Source organism: Lithobates pipiens, unplaced genomic scaffold (genome assembly GCF_037356315.1).
Source record: "Lithobates pipiens isolate NorthernLeopardFrog02 unplaced genomic scaffold, aLitPip1_a1.2 Scaffold_3, whole genome shotgun sequence".
NCBI lineage: Eukaryota > Metazoa > Chordata > Amphibia > Anura > Ranidae > Lithobates > Lithobates pipiens.
Window position 1 is genome coordinate 250,956,032 of NW_027507790.1, and position 13,897 is coordinate 250,969,928.

At 40.2% G+C, this 13,897-nt stretch overlaps 1 protein-coding gene across 2 annotated transcripts in view; it reads right to left on the reverse strand.

Annotated features, from left to right (window-relative positions):
* Positions 1–1,790, reverse strand: part of SKOR2 (SKI family transcriptional corepressor 2) — a 63,216-nt gene extending 61,426 nt beyond the window's left edge. For both annotated transcript variants that reach the window (XM_077463036.1, XM_077463033.1), the window contains exon 1: positions 1,649–1,790. The gene's annotated coding sequence lies outside the window, so the exon portion shown is untranslated. The remainder of the gene's footprint in view (positions 1–1,648) is intronic.
* Positions 1,791–13,897: the final 12,107 nt, after the last annotated feature.

Sequence of the window (13,897 nt, forward strand, 5' to 3'; positions counted from 1 at the left end):
CATTGCCTAAAAGGATGTTTAGGCTTCCACATTAAGCCAGCATTAACACCAGGGCCAAAAAGAAGAAAAAAAACACCCTAAAAAACATGCAAAGTATCTATTGCATCCAGTCAGATTACATATACTGGGAAATTCTGTCTGAAGGCATCTTGTATGTGTATTGAGGACCAAATGAAATGCAAACTGGATTGTCAGCCACATGAAAAGATTGCTAGGTATGTGCATACATAAGAGACATATACACATTGATATAGGCACAGAGAATGTGTGTGTAAATACACTGTGTGTGTAAATACACTATTTATAGATTGTAAGCTCTCATGAGCAAGGCCCTCAACACCCTCAGGTATTGAGTAGTAATGTAACTTTACTATCTCCCTTTAATTGTTAAAGTTCTGCACAAACTGTTGGTTACAGTATATAAATCATGTGCATATATAATATAAATATAATGTAAAATTATATATATATATATATATATATATATATATATATGTATATATATATATATATATATATATATATATATATATATATATATATATATATATATATATATATATATATATATATATATATATGTAGATATAGATCTATATATTCTATCTATCTATATCTATCTATATATATGTTATAATATAAATATGATATAAACTTATATTTTTTATATTATTGATATATAATTAATTTTATATAGAGATAGATATAGATAGATAGGTAGATATATCTATATACAGATATATCTATCTATCTATGCATACATATATTAATGATGGTAAAAAATAATAATTATCTATGTAGAAAAAAAAAAAAAAAAAAAAAAAAATATATATATATATATATATATATATATATATATATATATATACTCAAAAAAATTATATACTTAATTTAGCTATGCATTTATACACACTCTATCTATCTATCTATCTATCTATCTATCTATCTATCTATCTCTCTCTCTCTCTCTCTCTATCTATCTATCTATCTATCTATCTATCTATCTATCTATCTATCTCTCTCTCTCTATCTATCTATCTATCTATCTATCTATCTATCTATCTATCTATCTATCTATCTATCTATCTATCTATCTATCTCTCATACAGCCAAGACAGTGAGAAAGCGAGAAAGCAGTGAATAAAACAACATGTAAATGATATTTTCATAAAAGTTCCACAATAGTAAATGATTCGCATTTTCGGAGGAGCAGAATGATTGAGGGTCGGGTAGGGGGTGACACCCGGAGTCGTGCCTAGGATCCGCAGGGTGTATGGAGCAGCGCCTAGGCTCCGCTCCCCGGCTCCTCTTGCTGGGGCTCTCCAGCGACAAGGAACACCTGAGCTGCTTGGCCTGCGAGTGCCAAATGACACTTGAGCACTGTAATCAGAGATTAATTGACTTAATCAAATCGGGCCAGCCCGGGCTATTAATCTTTTGGCGCAGCAAATTAGCCACAATTACCTCGATGTGCCCGGTCAGGGGGGCGAGCTGCGGCACAATCCAGCCTTCAATTAGAATCCGGCGTGTAAATAGCGGAGATCAATCTTGGCAATTAGAGGCGCTGACACAGGCTGGGGCAGGCGGTCCGGGGAGGGAGTGAGGGGTCCTGGAAGGTAGGTAAGGAGGGATAGGGAGGAGTACATACCTGATCACAAGGGAGGAAGGTGGGCTGCTCTAGTCCTGTACAGGAGACATCACATCCCACACATTCAGCTCCTGCTGTCCCATTGGTGTCACCCTCTGTCTGCTTCCTGGGATCTCCACTACACTCACTTTCCTCCAAAGGGGGTCACTGAGTCCTCACCGCCCCCTGTCACTCAGCACTGCAATCTATTACCCTATCACAGCCTATGTCTACACTTCCAGAGGGGGGAGGAGAAGAGCACAGAGGAGAGGAGAACACACTCCCCACCCACTGCTGCTGGCCCAGCTACACACAGCCAGTCCACCTATTCATAGTGCCCCTGTCCTGAGCACCCCCTGAGCACAGCCTGCACCCCTCTCTACAGCCAGAAAATAAGGACCCAGTCAGGGCACAAGCCTGAGCCCTATGCGTCCTATGATGTCTATTATGTTTAGTAAGGGGGGGGGGGGGGGGGGGCTTCCAGGTTTTGGTGTAATTTACCCAGTATCATTAAGTTTATTTTACATTTATAACGTTCTCCCCCCTTCTCTATGTCTCAATGACTTTCATTCTATCCGTTTCTCTTCTTCACTGTAAATGGTTTCTTTCTCACTCCCTCTATCTTTATTTCTGTCCTTCGCTTCCTTTCTCCCTTTCTTCCTGTACTCATCTTATGCTCATCCACCTTTCTTTCTCTGTTCCTTCCTTCCTTTATTCCTCTATGTTCAGCCACCTTTCTTTCTTTCTTTCTTTCTTTCTTTCTTTCTTTCTTTCTTTCTTTCTTTCTTTCTTTCTTCATTCTTGCCTCCCTCTTATGCTCATCCACGTTTCTTTCTCTATTCATTACTTCCTTTATTCCTCTATGTTCAACCACCTTTCTTTCTTTCTTTCTTTCTTTCTTTCTTTCTTTCTTTCCTTCTTTCTCTCTTCCTTCCTTCATTCCTCTTATGCTCATCCATTTTTCTTTCTTTCTTTCTTTTTTTTTCTTTCTTTCTCTCTTTCTTTATTCATTCCTGGCTCCCTCTTATGCTCATCCACCTTTCTTTCTTTCTTTCTTTCTTTCTTTCTTTCTTTTTTTCTCTCTTCCTTCCTCCATTCCTCTTATGCTTATCCATCTTTCATTCTTTCTTTCTTTCTTTCTTTCTTTCTTTCTTTCTTTCTTTCTTTCTTTCTTTCTTTCTTTCTTTCTTCATTCCTGCCTCCCTCTTATGCTCATCCACCTTTCTTTCTTTCTTTCTTTCTTTCTTTCTTTCTTTCTTTCTTTCTTTCTTTCTTTCTTTCTTTCTTTCTTTCTTCATTCCTTCCTCTTATGCTCATCCACCTATCTTTTCATTCCATATATATTAAAACATACGACTAACTCACACACATTGTTACATAACGTTGCTCATTAATATGTATTGAGTTCATGTTTTCCACTATAAAGTTTGCTAACACACTGGGTTGCAGGCTCACCAGTAGGACAGACATTACAGCTACAGTCCCAGGAGGAGGACAGGCAGTGTGGTCACAGTAGCAGGACAGTGCGGTTACAGATAGTCAGTATCAGGGCAATGTAGTCACAGCCTCAGTAGCAGGGCAGGCAGTACATAATAGGACAGGCAGTATGTTACAGAGCAGGCAGTGCAGTCAGAGTGTAAGCACAAGGGCAGGCATTGTGGTCACAGTCTCAATAGCAGGGCAGGTAGTATCTTTAGAGGGCAGGCAGTGTGGTCATAGTCTCAGTAGTAGGACAGTCAGTGCGGTCAAAGTCTCAGTAGTAGGGCAGGGACTGCAGTCAGAGTCTCAGTAGTAGGACAGGCAGTGTGGTCAGAGTCTCCTTAGCAGGGAAGGCAGTGTGGTCAGAGTCTCCTTAGCAGGGAAGGCAGTGTGGTCAGAGTCTCAGTAGTAGGACAGGCAGTGTGGTCAGAGTCTCCTTAGCAGGGCAGGCAGTGTGGTCAGAGTCTCAGTAGCAGGGCAGGCAGTGTGGTCAGAGTCTCAGTAGCAGGGCGGGCAGTGTGGTCAGAGTCTCAGTAGCAGGGCAGGCAGTGTGGTCAGAGTCTCAGTAGCAGGGCGGGCAGTGTGGTCAGAGTCTCAGTAGCAGGGCAGGCAGTGTGGTCAGAGTCTCAGTAGCAGGGCAGGCAGTGTGGTCAGAATTTCAGTAGCAGGGCGGGCAGTGTGGTCAGAGTCTCAGTAGCAGGGCAGGCAGTGTGGTCAGAGTCTCAGTAGCAGGGCAGGCAGTGTGGTCAGAGTCTCAGTAGCAGGGCAGGCAGTGTGGTCAGAGTCTCAGTAGCAGGGCAGGCAGTGTGGTCAGAGTCTCAATAGCAGGGCGGGCAGTGTGGTCAGAGTCTCAGTAGCAGGGCAGGCAGTGTGGTCAGAATTTCAGTAGCAGGGCGGGCAGTGTGGTCACTGTCCAAGCAGTAGGACAGGCAGTGTGTATTTCCCCTCCTCATGCTCACCACTGATGATTGAACATTTCCCTGAAGTGTGCTCTTCATGTAACACATTGATTTGCGATATTTCCTTTGTTGCTGCACATTTACCGAGCTAATTTGCCTCAGAAAAGGAGGGGAAAAAGATACAGAGACTCAGCCCTAATGAGTTCAATTACACTGTGGTAAACACATTGCCACTACACTTTAATTAAGCCTGCTGTCCAATTTCAGCTCATTAGTAATTCATTAAGAGGAGAGAGAGTTGTGTGGAGTCTCTGCGCAGCGCTATTACATTACAGACACGGCACATTATTGGGCTGGAGAGCTTTTGGCTGGCTGGAGAACTACAAGTCCCAGCAGCACCCACATCTCCACATAAAAGTCATTCTGTGTTTTTCAATATTAAAGAACTCTGTAACTATACATTTACCCCAATGATCTCAGCACACCCTGTGATTTGGGAGCCCACAGCGAGCACTGAGGAGTCAGCTGTAATGTGACATAATAGACTCTTCTTCACATTCCATCATTTCGGTTTGGCTTTGTTAGCCAAGGCTATATGTACCAGGGCCCAGTTATGATCTTTTACAAGCATGGTACATTTATCTATTACTTACCATTTTAACATATTTTATTTCCTTCTTTTTTTTTTTCAAATATTTTTATAGAAAATTTGCAATTTATAAGCCTCAAACAACAACAGAAAGGGATATGTTTACAAAGCTCGTATCTAACCCACTAACAAAGTTTCTATTGAAAAAACAAAACAAAAAACAAAAAACAAAAAAAAAGGAAATCACAGCGATATGCATAATTCTCATGTGGGAACTTGCATTGTATAATAATATTTTAGAATTATGGTCAATTTCTTGCATTCCAAGCAATATACAATAACTAAACTGTTATTGAACTGACCTTTTTATGTGGTTATGGAATATAATGGTCTCTATTACTCAACAATAACGTATTAATGTTTAATTCCTTATAAAAAATAAATAGCTGATCACTTTGGAAATATACAGCAACACCTACACACACAACTATACCACAAAATAATAATAATAATAATAATAATATATATATATATATATATATATATATATATATATATACAGGCATACCCCACTTTTAAGTACACAATTGGGGTTTATTTATTAGAAGATAGATATTGTACATACATACAAGATGATAGGTGTGTGTGTCTGTGTTTTAAAATCAATGGACAATTGCATTTATAAGCACTTATTCAGTATCAATAGATACATAGAAAAAAAGATGCTTAGGATAGATAGACAGACAGATAGATAGATAGATAGATAGATAGATAGATAGATAGATAGATAGATAGATAGATAGATAGATAGATAGTATGAGCATTTATTCTGTATTCGGTAATATTATATATATACAGGCATACCCCACGTTTAAGTACACAATGGGGTTTATTTACTAAGGCTGAAAAGTGCAAAATCAGTCTCACTTCTGCATAGAATCCAATGAGCTTCTAACCCCAGATTGTTCATTTAAGCTTTTGTAATAAACATGGAAGCTCATTGGTTTCTATGCAGAAGTGAGCCTGATTTTGCACTTTTCAACTTTAGTATATAAAAAACCCATTGTGTACTTAAACGTGGGGTATGCCTGTATATATATAATATTACTGAATACAGAATAAATGCTTATACTATCTATCTATCTATCTATCTATCTATCTATCTATCTATCTATCTATCTATCTATCTATCTATCTATCTATCTATCTATCCTAAGCATCTTTCTTTTCTATGTATCTATTGATACTGAATACATGCTTATAAATGCAATTGTCCATTGATTTTAAAACACAGACACACACACCTATCATCTTGTATGTATGTACAATATATATATATATATATATATATATATATATATATATATATATATATATATATACAGTATATATAATACTAAATACAGAATAATTGTTTGTACAATGTAAATGTAAAATGTAGCTTGCCATTATTTAAATATATATATTTCTGAATACAGAATAATTGCTTATACTATCTCTCTGTCTGTCTGTCTATCTATCTATCTATCTATCTATCTATCTATCTATCTATCTATCTATCTATCTATCTATCTATCTATATCTATTTTATCTTTATATCATATCTATCTATCTCTACATATTTTATCTATATATCTTATTTATCTATCTATAGATCTACTGACTGGTGAATAATTGCTTATAAAATGTACTTGTCTATTGATATTAAAACACAAACATCTATCATCTAGTTATATATGTATGTCTGTATGGATCTATGTAATCTATTGAAAACTTGCTTATAAAATGTAATTGCCCACCTAAGATATAGTCAAACACACCCACAATCATTTATCTACAAGATATATAGTAAATGAATAGTGTGTGAAATACTCATACATGTTGTACTGTGCAGAGGAGGATTCACACTAATAAAGTAGATCACACATTCCTATAATGGTAACTGCCTAGAACCTACATCCTTTCCTCATCACAGAGGCAGACAAGCAGGAATTTTACAACTAAAAATGAATGCAATTATATTTATGTGTCATTTTTCCCATTGATTCAAATTTTTTTAGGCTTAGAAGTGTTACATTATATGAACAATATTGGCAAATTAAATTACATTTAATTGAATCTGTGTGCTATCTTTCAGCTTCTAAAATACCAAATTATATTAATAAAATTTTCTCTCCCATATAATGTTAAAATATACTGTCTTTTTATTCAACCTATAACTGAAGGCTAGTAAATTTGTTAGGGTACATCAACATCTGAAGTTGGGAAGCAAAGATTTGTTAGATTTATAATTGAATCTAATTGTTAATAGTTAAACTAGAGTTTTCCAATATTTGGATAGTGTTAGATAAGGACCACATTTCAGGACTTCAGATGTCCCAAGACAAATCTTATTTTTTATTTTTTGGAAGCTCAGATTCCTAAAAGGCTACTGGGATTAAAGCTGGCCATACACCTATAGATTATTTGCAGATTTTCTATGGTTAGATGGAAAAAGTGGGAGATTCCTCCATCCACACAGTTTAGCGATCATGGAGAAATCTGTTGCACTTTTTCCATCTAACCATAGAAAATCTGCAGATAATCTATAGGTGTATGGCCAGCTTAAAGAGGAAGTAAACCCTGATGGGTTTACTTCCTCTTTCATTCCCTGCAAAGGCAAAGCATAATGGACTACTATGCATCGCATAGTAGCCCATTATGTGTCACTTACCTGACACAGGAGCCAGCGAAGTCGCCGCTGTCCCCTGTAGTCCGCCGCATCCATCTTGCTGGTGGCGTCTCACAGCTCCGCCGCTGTCATTTGGCGAAGCCGCGATGACGTCACTCCCGCGCATGCGCACGGGAGTCGACACGCGCGGCAGCTCCATTTTTGGAAATGCCGCGCTTAGTGCGCCTGCGCGCCGCTGTCTACGGCGCATGCGCCGTAGACAGCGGTGCCCGGTTTCGGGCAAATATCTCCTAAACCATATAGGTTTAGGAGATATTGCTTGGACCTACAGGTAAGCCTTAATTTAGGCTTAACTGTAGGTCAAAGTGGTTTGTAAGGGTTTACAACCACTTTAAGACTGGCCATACATGGTCGAATTTCAAAAGAATTTTCTTTTGAAAAACAGAAAATTCATGCGTTTTTTGATCCGATGGTGCCACTATTGATTCTGAAATTCGCCCAGCCAAGCCTTCAATTTCACCTCATATTGCTACAGAAAATAATTTTTTGTGGCTGGGAATCTTCTTTTCTTTCTGGGAATTTTATTTTCTTGCGCATTTCTTTTTCAATTACATTTCTCGCACAATTCTCCCATCATTGATTAGAAAATTGTTCGTTTTTCAAAAAATTTCCAACATGTCTGATTACTCAAATTCGATGACCGCACAAAAATCGTCTGTTGCTGCAGCTCACTAATGGTGCGAAATACGATCGAAAATTCTTAGATAAGATTTTCGAAAGAAAAATTTGAAATTTGACCCATGTATGGCCTGCCTAAGGGATCAAAGGATGCTTTATATCTGCTTTTGCTGTGTCCTGAGCACCCCTAAGTGAACTGCCAGTGCCACCAGGTCCTACTCTTCTATCTTAGTATACCTAGAAGAATTTTTAAAGGCCTAGGTTTTTTTGAACCCATCATCTCTTCAGGTAGGGCTGCCAGGGAAATTTTCACCAAACCATTCTACATCATTTGTCATTCTGAAATGCATATTTTTTTGTAGCCTGCTTTTGATTCCCATTAAAGTGGTATTACACCCAAAACCAAAAATGTATTATATTGCAACTTACCAATTCTTATATGTGACGGCTGCATTCATTTTTTGTTTAAGCTTTTCCTTTTTTTCTCTTGGTGACCCAGCCAGTAAATCTGTTATTTTTTTTATCTTCCTTAAACAGACCAAGCTGTCCAGAAAAAGAGGGTTGAGACAAATCATTTACCACTGAAGGGTGCTTACAATGATAAACTTTAATTTTTTCTATTTAAAGCCTTTATCCCAAAAGGAAAAAAAAAATGTTTGCTGTAACTGCTTAAAAAGTATTAACTGTAGTTCAGCATTAATTTGTTAGTCAATGCCATCTAAATCTGATGGTCTATTATTTACTACTCTCTCCCAGATTGACAATGCTGCTGTCCAAAGGTGTCTCTGTTGCTCCTTTACAAAGTTTAGACACCCTAAGTCAAGAGGTGTGTTATTGACAAAAAAACATTAAAAACATTAAAGAAACATAAAAAAGTAATGCAACCACCACATTTAAGGTTTGGTAAGCTGCAATATACTATGGAAATACAAAATATGTAAACCTGTTAGCCCCCATACACATGGTCAGACATTATGATGGAAAATGTCCAATCGGACTTTGTGTGGGCTCCATCAGACTTTTTCTGTCAGTATGTCCGACCAACAAAGTTTGAGAGCTAGATATAAAATTTTCCGACAACATGATCCGATCGGACTTTGTCCGATCGTTTGTAGAGAATTCCGATCGGACAAAGTGCCACGCATGCTCAGATCAAATTACGAAACCAAAGCTATTGGCTACTAGCCTGAACGTAGTCCCATCGTAACGAATGAATGTCATCATGTTACGAACGATTAGATTTTCCGACAACTTTGTCCGACCGTGTGTATGCAACACCAGTTTCGGACAAAATCCGTCGGAAAAAATCTGACGGATTTTGTGGTCGGAATGTCCGACCGTGTGTACGGGGGCTTAGAGTTAAATAGTATTCTGCAGTAATTTGCTATGAAATTTGATCTGATCTGCATCTAAGTCACAATAAGCAAACATTATCACGGACATTTACTAATACTACTGCACACATAATCTGGTGCAGCTGTATATAGTAACCAATCAGCTTCCATCTTAAGCTTGTTCAATTAAACTTTGACAATACAACCTAGAAGCTGATTGGTTACTATGCAGAGCTGCTCCAGATTCTGGGTGCACCAGTTTTAGTAAATCTCCCACAATGTGTTTAACCACTTGCTGCCTCACAGAGTGACAGAGTGTGTGGCAAGGAGTGTCAATCAGCGGCATCTGCTCGCAGAGGAGACCTGGGCAGATAGTCAGGGCACTGATAATCAGTGCCCTGATTACAGGAACGCCCCATCAGTGCCAGCAGTGCCACCAATTAGTACCTATAAGTGCAACCAATCAGTGCCCATAAGTGACACCAATCAGTGCCCATAAATGATGCCAGTCAGTGCCCCTCTTCAGTGCCTGTTCATTGGTGCTGCGCATCAATGCCCATCAGTGCCCATCAGTGCTGCCTATCGGTGCTCATCAGCACCACCCATCAGTGCCCATCAGTGCTTCTTATCTGTGATGCTTATCACTGCCCACCAGTGCTGCCCACTGCCATCTATCAGTGCCCACCAGTGCTGCATATCAGTACTACGTATCAGGGCCCATCAGTGGAGCATATTAGTGCCTCCTCATCAGTGCCACATAATCAGTGCCCATAAGTGTCACCTCATCAGTGCTCATTAGTGCCACCCCATCAGTGCAGCCTATCAGTGCCCATCAGTGCTTCTTATCCGTGCTGCTTATCACTGCCCACCAGTGCTGCCCATCAGTGCCCACCACTGACACCTATCAGTGCTCACCAGTGCCACCTATCAGTGCCCACCAGTGCTGCATATCATTACTACGTATCAGTGGCCATCAGTGTGGCATATTAGTGCTTCCTCATCAGTGCCACATAATCAGTGCCCATAAGTGCCGCCTCATCAGTGCCCATTAGTGCTACCCCATCAGTGCAGCCTATCAGTGCCCATCAGTACAGACTCATCAGCGCACATCAGTGAAGGAAAAATTACTTATTTACAAAATTTACTGATTTTAAAAAATAAAAATCCCAGCAGTGATTAAATACCACCAACAGAAAGCTATATTTGTGTGAAGAAAAAGATAAAAAAAAGTATTTGGGTACAGTATTGCATGACCACGCAATTGTTATTCAGAGTGAAAGCTAAAAAATGGCCTGGGCAGGAAGAGGGTGGAAGTGCCCAGTATTGAGGTGGTTAAGTTGATAACACACAAGCAATTCTAAGTTCTTGTGTATTTATCAAACACATTCATTAAACATTCACAGTGGTGGAGGAAAAAGTAAGTAAAGCAGTAGACTAATTACTTTAGCAAAGGCTAATTGAAGTCAGTAGCTTGCTTACCTGGAGTCCAGTTAATGAAATGAGTTTGGAGGTGTGGTTTAGAGCTACTTTAATTGATAAAAGTAAAAGGCACTCAAACATTTTAAGATTGCTGTTCATAAGAAGCACCAGACATACAATCAAGAGTAGCATACGGCTGGATAGGGATACAAAGCAATCTCAAAGTGCTTGGACATACACCCAGCCAAGATGACTCCCAAGGCACATTGCAGAATCATCAATGAGGTAAAGAAGAACCTATGAGTAACAGCTAAAGGTTTGAAGATATCACTAGAAGTGGCAGACATCCCTGTTCATAAGTCCACCATACATACGTCTTTGAACAGCCAGGGTGTCAATGGCAGAACACTATGGAAGAAGCCACTGCTCTCCTAAAAAAACATTGCTGCATGCCTGGAGTTTGGCAACGAGCACCTTGGAAAACTACAGTGCTACTTGGAAAATGTTTTATAGACTGATGAAACAAAAGGCGAATTGTTCAGGAAGAATACTTAGCACTATGCATGGCATAAAAGGTCACAGCTTACCAACAATGGCGACCTGTCCATCCACGGAGTGCCGCCCCCTCTATCCACGTCCACCACCCCAATGTTCTATCCATGGCCACTATTTTGACAGGTCACCGCCACCCCCCTATTTATGCATCCGGCCCCTTTCAGGACTGCATTACAGCGATGGGGGTGTTTTTTTGAAGCACGCAATAAGAGCCAGAGGCTCTAATAGGCTTCAAAACAGGGTGGGCTCATGGCACAGAGCATTGCGCCAGGAGCCCACCCAGGTGTTAAAACAGCGAGTGAATATTCCCTATTGAAACACTGATCCTCAATCTGGGCAATCAGAAGCAGGTCTGAAACCTGTTTTCTGATTGGCCGAAAAGAGAACAGTCCGAGGAGGAGGGAGGAAATGGAAGCCACCGTGATACCCATGGAGAGCAGGGGAAGGGAAAGCCGTCGTTGCTTCAGAGCAAGGGAAGCCACTGGTGAAGCCCGGGAGAAGCGCTGTACACCATAGATGAGGTAAGTGCACCAGACTCACCCAACTGACTGACCGGGGGGTAGGAGTGGTACTGTTTGTAAAAAAAAATACCACCAGCCGCCACTGCTTACCAACATCCAAACATCATCCCAACAGTGAGATATGGTGGAACGAATGTCATGATTTGAGCTTGCTTTGTTACTTCAGGACCTCCATCACTTGCCATCTTTGAAGGGAAAATTCATTTCCAAGTTTACCAAATTGTCCTACAGGATAATGGAAGGGTGGCTGTCCACCAACTGAATTTTGATGTAGTGTCCTGGGGTTTAGTATTGTGATACAGCAGGAAAATTATCCTAAGCATCGAAATAAACCCATCACAAACTGGTTTCAGAAAACAAAAAGGTGCCTTTTGGAGTGGTCCAGTGAGATCCCAGACTTTAAAGAGGAAGTAAACTTCCTTTACTGACTTAGCCTAAATATCTCCTAAATGTGCACCGTTTAGAAGATATTTATATTACATACAGCCAGTGAAATCACTGGCACATGTGCTCTGAAGGATCAGTCATCCAGGCCGTTCCTTCAGAATCCTATCCCGTGACATGATTGTGGCTCCAACCATTAACAGAGCCGGAGCCCGTGCACCCAGAAGCAAGATAGGAGAAGATGGGAGCCCCTGCAGTGCCGACATTGCGGTGCTGGAACAGCTTAGTTTTAAGGTAAGTTTTACATAATGTGCTACTTTGCGATGACTTTACCTTGCAGGGGGAAAAAAAAAACGGCTAGCGGTATACAACCGCTTTAACCCCATAGAGATGCTGTAGAATGACCTCAAGAGAACCATTTACACCAGACATCCTACATTGTGTCTGAGCTGAAGCAGGTTTGTAAAGAGGAGTAGCCAGAAATGCCTCCTGGACCCTGTACAGGTCTGATCCAGAGCTAAGTCATTAGTACAGTTGTAAAAAAAATTCACTCTTGCCAGTAAAAGTGGTTTAACTAAACACACGCCTTTAAAATGAGAATCTCAACAGGTAAAGAGTTACGCATATTACCTTCATTTTGTGACATCTGCATTGTAATAACGATACAATCAATAGTTATATTTGACAACCCAATATAAGCTTAGATGAAAAATCTCCTTTCATGTTGTGAGTTCTGCCTGTCTGCTGGCCATCTTTCCACAACTTCCTGGATTCCCTGCTTACTCTGCAGCCCATGGTACATTGTTGTCTGCAAGCAGCGATTTCTGTATTGACTCCTCTCAGCATCTCTGTAGTTCAGAAGGCAGGCTCTGTGAAATGTGTGACACACCAGTGCCTACTCACAGAGAGCAGAGTGAATACATGTCACACTAAATGTGTGGGGATCTTCACAAAGTAAGTTTACAAATTTCAAGATCGATCAAAGTAATAGCTTTAAGATCGACATAATTGAAATACAATATGGAAATTAATATATGATTTTACATTTTGACCATAGTATATACGCTTTGAGCAACATTGGGAATTTTATTGTTTGTAATACTGTAATTAAATATAATTGTAAATTATTTTGATGTAGTGTCCTGGGGTTTAGTCAGGGAGCTCCTTGCCAAATCCCTTGTCAGGAGTAGCTACTGTAGTTAATTATTAGGGATCCATTGACTTCTGGCCTGTTTGTACTTTCCTCTTCTACCACCAGGTGGCCGGGCACTTGGAGGTATTAGATTGAGAAGGATAACTCAAGGTCAGGTTATGGGTATATGGGGTATCTCAGCCAATGGGCAGGGATTTTGTTGAATCCCGTGGCCTGCTGGGAGAGCCTCTATATTCAGGTGAGGTCAGGTGATCCAGGCTCTGGTGTGCCACCCGGACTGCCATCTGGGTGGACGTGTGTCGTCTGCCCCAGACTGACAGGCTAGAGATTGGGCCTATCCTGGGGGCATGGGGCATCAGGCTGCCAGGCTGTGTGAGGGTCTATCCAGAAGTAAGCGTTCAGCGCAGGCTTGGGACTGCGGCTTGCAGTCCAACCAAAAGTGACGGTTCTGCCTGCCGGAGAACATGTCGTGATCAGAGGTATAAGGGAAGCTATTGCCACTAAGGGACCAATCGCCTTTACCAGGGAGTAACTGAAGCAAGTCCCAAAGCAGTATTCTCACCAAATGGGCATGGTGGAGAATCGGGA